The 7,805-nt window shown below is 45.3% G+C and overlaps 1 long non-coding RNA gene across 2 annotated transcripts; it reads right to left on the reverse strand.

Moving 5' to 3' along the window:
* Positions 1-2,215: 2,215 nt before the first annotated feature.
* On the reverse strand, positions 2,216-6,286 carry LOC120854157. 2 transcript variants are annotated; one of them, XR_005718917.1, is made up of 2 exons: positions 4,371-6,286; positions 2,216-2,627 (listed from the first exon to the last, which is right to left on the reverse strand). It is a non-coding gene; the product is annotated as an uncharacterized LOC120854157 (long non-coding RNA). The 2 variants fall into 2 exon arrangements; XR_005718916.1 differs by having other exon boundaries at positions 4,277-6,286.
* Positions 6,287-7,805: the final 1,519 nt, after the last annotated feature.

A 7,805-nucleotide genomic window follows, 5' to 3' on the forward strand; every position in this document is an offset into this window, starting at 1 on the left:
TTGCTGACTGTATAGAGCTTCACCATCTTTGGCTGCAAAGAATATAATCAATCTGATTTCAGTATTAACTATCAGGTGATATCCATGTGTAGAGTCTTCTCTTGTGTTGTTGGAAGAGGGTGTTTGCTATGACCAGTGCGTTCTCTTGGCAAAACTCTGTAAGCAAACCCTGCTTCATTTTGTACTCTAAAGCCAAATTCGCCTGTTACTCCAGTCATCTCTCACTTCATGACTCAGATAACCACAATGGTATGATCACTCACCTAGAGCCAGAATGTAAAGTCAAGTGGGCCTTAGGAAGCATCACTATGAACAAAGCTAGTGGAGGTGATGGAATTCCAGTTGAGATATTTCAAATCCTCAAAGATGATGCTGCGAAAGTGCAGCACTCAATAGGCCAGCAAATTTGGAAAACTCAGCAGTGGCCACAGGACTAGAAAAGGTCAGTTTTCATTCCAACCCCAAAGAAAGGTAATGCCAAAGAATGCTCAAACTACCACACAATTGCACTCATCTCACATGCTAGCAAAGTAATCCTCAAAATTCTCCAAGCCAGGCTTCAACAATACGTGAACTGTGAACTTCCAGATGTTCAAGCTGGATTTAGAAAAGGCAGAAGAACCAGAAATCAAATTGCCTACATCTCCTGAATCACTGAAAAAGCAAGAGAGTTTCAGAAAAACATCTACTTCTGCTTTATTTACTATGCCAAAGCCTTTCACTGTGTAGATCACAGCAAACTGTGGAAAATTATTCAAGACATGGGAATACCAGACCACCTGACCTGCCTCTTGAGAAACCTATATGCAGGTAAGGAAGCAACAGTTAGAACCGGACATGAACAACAGACTGGTTCCCAGTCGGGAAAGGAGTACATCAAGGCTGTATATTGTCACCCTGCTTATTTAACTTATATGCAGAGTACATCATGTGAAATGCTGGGCTGGATGAAGCACAAGGTGGAATCAAGATTGCCAGGAAAAATATTAATAAACTCAGATACACAGATGACACCACCCTTATGGCAGAAAGTAAAGAGGAACTGAAGAACCTCTTAATGAACGTGAAAAAAGTGAAAAATCTGGCTTAAAACTCCACATTCAAAAAACTAAGATCATGGCATCTGGTCCCATCACTTCATGGCAAATAGATGAGGAAACAGTGGAAACAGTGACAGACTTTTTTTTGGAAGGGGACTCCAAAATCACTGCAGATGGTGACTGCAGCCATGATATTAAAAGACGCTTACTTCTTGGAAGGAAAGTTATGACCAACCTAGACAGCATATTAAAAAGCAGAGACATTACTTTGCCAACAAAGGTCTGTCTAGTCAAGGCTATGGTTTTTCCAGTCGTCATGTATGGATGTGAGAGTTGGACTATACAGAAAGCTGAGCACCAAAGAATTGATGCTTTTGAACCATGGTGTTGGAGAAGACTCTTGAGAATCCCTTGGACTGCAAGGAGATCCAACCAGTGATCCTAAAAGAAATCAGTCCTGAATATTCACTGATGTTCAAGCTGGTTTTAGAAAAGGCAGAGGAACCAGAGATCAAATTGCCAACATCCGCTGGATCATGGAAAAAGCAACAGAGTTCCAGAAAAACATCTGGAGGCTGAAGCTGAAACTCCAATACTTTGGCCACCTGATGGTGAAGAACTGAGGCTCTGCAAAAGACCCTGACGCTGGGAAAGACTGAAGGCGGGAAGAGAAGGAGACGACAGAGGACGAGATGGCTGGATGGCATCACCGACACATGACTTGAGTTTGGGTGGACTCCAGGAGTTGGTGATGGACAAGAAACCCTGGAGTGCTGCAGTCCGTGGGGTCGCAGAGTTGGACACAGCTGAGCGACTGAACTGAGCACAAAAAGGGGTGGATGAGGCCTCAGTATTTAGACATCAACAGTCATTCACTCACAGAAATAGGTAACTAGGGACAGTAGAGACTGAAAGGGGACGTGGAGTGGGCAATGATCAATAAAGATATTTTCTCCAGAGTTGGCAGGAATACCAGTGCACTAAGTATATCAACTTTTAGTTAAGACATTTCCTCAGATAAAATGTCATAATATTCTGGGAATTTCCTGGTGGTCCAGTGGCTAAAGATTCCACACTTCCACTTCAGGGAGCATTTGTTCCATCTCTGTTCGGGGAACTAGAACCCCACAAGCCCCGCAACTACACACACACACACACACACACACACACACACACACACAGAAAAAGTTATATTTATCATGTCATTTTGGGAAACAGGAAGAATATGAATTATGGAAATTAAACTCCTCTTTAAGTCTTCAGCCAGGTATTTATTGAGTCCAATCATGGTGGAAAATAGTCTTGAATTCTGTTCACAAAGGGTCCTCAGGATTAGAATGAGGGAGAGAAAACAAATGCACATAAAACAATTAGAGAACAATTATGGGCTACTTGGAGTTCCAAGGGTAAGATTTCAGAAGCTGAAGGAGTGTGGTCCAGTCGCCAGTTCATTATACCTTGACTAGAGCCAGAGTCAGAGGAGGAAGCTGTCAGCAAAACATTCCCTTCTTTATCTCACAGTGTATCTTCTCTATCAGCAAATGGATTTCCTTTCAGCCGGTCTAAGACCTTGTGGGTCAGGGCCACCTGCCCAGTTCAGGCCAGAAGGAAACAGAGGAAACAAATTAGGTCAGCCATCCAACAATGCTCCTCTCCCCGGAATAGTTCCTCTTTAAAGGACAGAGTAACAGGCATTGCAAAACCGCACTGCGGACGTGTTCATAAACTCTACGCCTATAGCCTCCAACCTGGTCACCTCTCCTCCTGCAATTCCATGGAAAGCCTCTTTCAAGCCTCTTCCTTCTCAAGGGAGCACCCACCAGAGCCAGGGCAATTCGCTCTCAGAGGGCAGATTCGACCCTCTGCGGGCCCGGCAGTTTCAGACACCCCCATCATCATTTTACTGGTCAGGATTTTTGCTTAAGTAAGGACCTGTCACTGCCTTCGTAAACCCCCAACAAACGTTTATTTACTCTAGCATGTCGGAAGGCAAGAAGATAATTTGGCAATGAAGCAACCATATCAGAACACTCAAATGTGAACCTCCATCCTGTGTCATGCTGGGAAAGGCCGAGGGCAGGAGGAGAAGGGGGCGAAAGACAAGGAGATGGGTGGATGGCATCATCAACTCAATGGACACGAGTTTGAGCAAACTCAGGGAGACGGTGAAGGACAGGGAGGCCTGGCGTGCTGCAGTCCAGGGAGTCACAAAGATTTCAGACACGACGTAGCGACTGAACAAGTCCTGCGTCGGCCCCACTGGGCCTGACGTCACCCTTTCTATCCCAGTTCTTGTCTGGGTCAGTGCCATCTCCCAGGGCACCCTTACCTGCTGGGGTCGCCTCTGAACTCCCAGTGAAGAGGTTCTGAAGATGACCTATAGTTAGTTCAGGGACATGAAAGACTTTCGCAGCTGAAGTCCACTCCCAAGCAAAGGTCTCTATCTACATCTCTTTAACCTTCGGGGGCCATTTTACAGATAAGGAATTTGAGGCTGAGAAATGAAACGACTTGGCCAAAATCGCACAGAGACACGAACAGACATCTCACTGCCCAGATCGCTGCTCTTTACCCTCGAGGCAATCCTGTTTTCCACCATAAGAGTGTAGTTTTGGGGGCTTCCCTGGCGGTTAATATAATCTGTACTTCCACTGCAGGGGGCTTGGGTTCAATCCCTGGTCGGAAAACTAAGATCCCACATTTTTTTAAAAAATGAGTGCAGGTTTTCAAACTGGCAAATGGAAGCCGGCTCAGAGCACTACAGCATGTGTGTATGTGACTACAGGGTTCCTAGGAAGCAGCAGGGCCATGAAGGCTGGAGAACCATAAACCTACTAACCGTCGGGTACCCCAGAGACCAACTGCAGGATCCCTCCTGGTGGACACACACCCAGAAGCAGGGCACGTCTTGATCCACACTGAGCAGGCAGCTGCCCCCACCAGCTGGTCAGCCACACTCCAGTTCCCAGACCCATCCTCCAAGATCTTGGACCCCTGGCCACCCTCGGGGTCCAGGGCGTAATAAAATGGAAGCAGACGGGCAAAGGAGTTTGGAGGAATACCCTTCTTATCAGTTTACCTTTAAGGCTGAGCCTTATAAACACAGCAGGACTAGCCCGACCCCGGAGTCATAAATTCAGGGGTTAAAAAAATAAACGATTACTACTGACTATCAAGAACAAGAAACAGAACTTCACAGTTCTGGCTCCGAGTCAATTACAGCGCCACTGACTTACGCCCCACAGAGCGCGCTTCCAATGGCTAATTTCTCTCCAGATGGCGGCTTGTACTTTTCCAGGCAGAATCTCATCTCCCCAAGCCTGGCCTCACCTTTGCACGGCTCCGTGTGTTTTCCCAACGTCCTCTGTGTGCAGAGGGCTTTGCAACACCTCCAGGTTTGCAGCCACCTCCAGATTTAATTAGCGGACTGTTTACTCCCCCTTCACTGTTTGGAATATCTTAAGTAAAACCAGGCCTCCATTGAGCCCGTGGGGACTCCACCCCGGGCCTCCTTCCAGTCAGCTCCCTGGTGCATTACTGCTTGCCCAGCTCCAAGTCTGGGTCTGGCCCTTGTCCAAGGCTGTGCTGTGAGCCAGCCACTGGGTACCACGTGAGTGCCTTCCAGCCCTGGGGGCTGCCTTAGCGCCAGGAGGCTATGCAGAAGGAAGGGCAGAGGTGGTCAAATAAAAAATAAATAAGTGACACTCAGTGAAGGCGAGGCTTTATTGTTTTGTGTGTGTGTGTGTGTGTTTTAAGGTGCAGACAGGCCATCTGAACACACATTTTTTTAGGACTTCTCCATGTGACCTATACCTTAGAAGAAAAAAAAAAAAAAGCAAGGAGAGAAAGGGTGAAAGAAATGGAGAGAGCGGGGCAAGAAGGGGAAATACAAATGAGAAGCCAAATGAATGATCTGCTTTTTTTTTTTTTTTAATGAACCACTAACTATAGCCATTAACAAACTGAATATGTATTTTCTGTTCAACAACACAGGATTTAAACTTGTAAAACGAGGTCTCTCCTTGCAAGGATTTTGGCATCCATCAGAGGAAACAAATCAGCAAGGGGCAGCAAGGGAAACAAACATGAAACCAACGGCAGGCCATGTAAATAGGCATGAAGTTCATTTTCCAAATGCGATTTAATGATGCAAGGACGAACCAATTATTCTGGTGATGGAGCAGGAGCAGAGATGAGAGAAATATCTCTCTGGACCAGCTACAACCAGGCACAGTCCAGGAGGCCCCCGCACGAACAGCCTGATACTGACGGACCATTACAGATACGACATAGCGAGGCATGAGATCTCATCTCCCCATGCTGTACCACCCTTCCTTTTCTGCTGCTTCCAGGCTCTTGATTAGTTTTTCTGAAACTATTTTAGGGTTCCTGTGATTACTCTTCTTTACTCTTAAGCTTTTAGAAGGAAGTCAGGCAATTAAATGTGCAGAGCCATTATTATTCATAATAGGTGCTGGTATCGTGTCTACCTGATCATCTATATTTGCTTAACTAATCCTGCTGCAGAGAAAATTCCTCTGTCCTTCCAGGGAGCTGGTTATGAAAATGCACCATTTGTAAGTCACTCTCCTTTCAAACTGTCATTTTCCCCACATCCTGGCTTCAAAACACACTTCAGACAGCCCATCAGAACTAAGAGATTCCTTAAATAAGAGAGACTCCACTTACCCTGGGCTTCCCCGGCGACTCAGTAGGTAAAGAATCTGCCTGCAATGCAGAAAACCTGGGTTTGATCCCTGGGTCAGGAAGATCTCCTGGAGAAGGAAATGGCAACCCACTCTGGTATTCTTGCCTGGAAAATCCCATGGACAGAGGAACCTGGCAGGTGCATGGGGTCACAAGAGTCAGACACAGCTTAGGAACTAAACCACGACCACCAACACCTATTCCAGCAGGTGGTCCTGGGAAGATAAAGGAGAACCCTTTCCTTTCACCAGGGCTACTCAATAAAACACATGATTTTAAATTCTCTAGTAGCTACATTTTTAAAAAGTGAAAAGGTTAAATATATGATAGTCTCCAGGTCCATCCATGTTGCTGCAAATGGCATTATTTCATTCCTTTTGATGGCTGAGCAGTACTCCATTGAATAGATATACCACCTCTCTTTATCCATTCATCTCTTGATGGACATTTAGGTTTTTCCCATGTCTTGGCTATTGTCAATAGTGCTGCTGTGAACATAAGGGTGTGTGTATCTTTTTAGAATTAGAGTTTTAAGGTTAGAGTCTGGGTATATGTCCAGGAGTGGGATGGCTAGATCATACATGGCAACTCCAGTTTTTTGAGGAACCTTCATACTGTTTTCACAGTGGCTGTATCAATTTATATTCCCACCAACAGTGTAGGAGGGTTCTCTTTCCTCCACACACTCTCCAGGATTTGTTATTTGTAGGTTTTCTGATGATGACTGTTCTGAGCAGTTGTGAGGCAGTACCTCACTGTAGTTTTGATCTGCATTTCTCTAAAAATTAGTGATGTTGAACATCTTTTTCATGTACCTGTTGGCCATCTGTCTGTCTTCTTGGGAGACATCAGTTCAATTCAGTCCAGTTCAGTCACTTAGTCGTGTCCAACTCTTTGCGACTCCATGAATTGCAGCACACCAGGCCTCCTTGTCCATCACCAGCTCCCGGAGTTCACTGAAACTCATGTCCATCAAGTCAGTGATGCCATCCAGCCATCCCATCCTCTGTTGTCCACTTCTCTTCCTGCCCCCAATCCCTCCCAGCATCAGAGTCTTTTCCAGTAAGTCAACTCTTCGCATGAGGTGGCCAAAGTACTGGAGTTTCAGCTTTAGCATCAGTCCTTCCAAAGAACACCCAGGACAGATCTCCTTTAGAATGGACTGGTTGGATCTCCTTGCAATCCAAGAGACTCTCAAGAGTCTTCTCCAACACCATAGTTCAAAAGCATCAATTCTTCGGTGCTCAGCTTTCTTCACAGTCCAACTCTCATATCCATACATCACCACTGGAAAAACCATAGCCTTGACTAGATGGACCTTTGTTGGCAAAGTAACATCTCTGCTTTTGAATATGCTGTCTAGGTTGGTCATAACTTTCCTTCCAAGGAGTAAGCGTCTTTTAATTTCATGGCTGCAGGCACCATCAGACTACCCACGTTTCAAGAGCAGCAGCCCCAGTGGCTAGTGGCCACCAGAGTGGGCAGTCCAGCTATAGATGCTCTATGTATGCCCAGTTGGGAATGAGGTTTAGATAAAAAATTTCTGAAGTATAAAGAATTCCTGATCTCTTAAATGCCTAATCACAGGATATGCTGAACTTTTCTTTCACACAGCCCCCATTCAAAGGCAGACACACCCTTTGTTCTATCAGAAATAGCCACCCAGAACCAGAAGAACCTCTCCAGAATCCTGGATTTCATATCCACAAACCTAACACCCCTCAATAGAACAGAAAACTCAAGATATTTATTGAGTACTCCTAGGTACAGAAAGCACAGTAGGGGATAAAACAAAACATGTCCAAACTCGCTATTAACTTCTAAGCACAACAGGCAGGCCAGAAGGTTTTTTCCTTTGTGGATCTCCAGGCCTTATTAAAAAGTCATTAAATCCTGCATTGAGAGAGCAAGCATCTTTAACTACAGGAAATTGAGCCCCCTGTGTTAATAACCAGCTCTGTTCTAAATTCCAGGACAAAACAAAGTATCCAGAATCAGTACTTAGTAATCTTAATTTCTGTCTGCCCATCACTGAGTCTTCACCATCCAAAGATTCTT

This window comes from Oryx dammah, unplaced genomic scaffold (genome assembly GCF_014754425.2).
Source record: "Oryx dammah isolate SB20612 unplaced genomic scaffold, SCBI_Odam_1.1 HiC_scaffold_2, whole genome shotgun sequence".
Taxonomy (NCBI): domain Eukaryota; kingdom Metazoa; phylum Chordata; class Mammalia; order Artiodactyla; family Bovidae; genus Oryx; species Oryx dammah.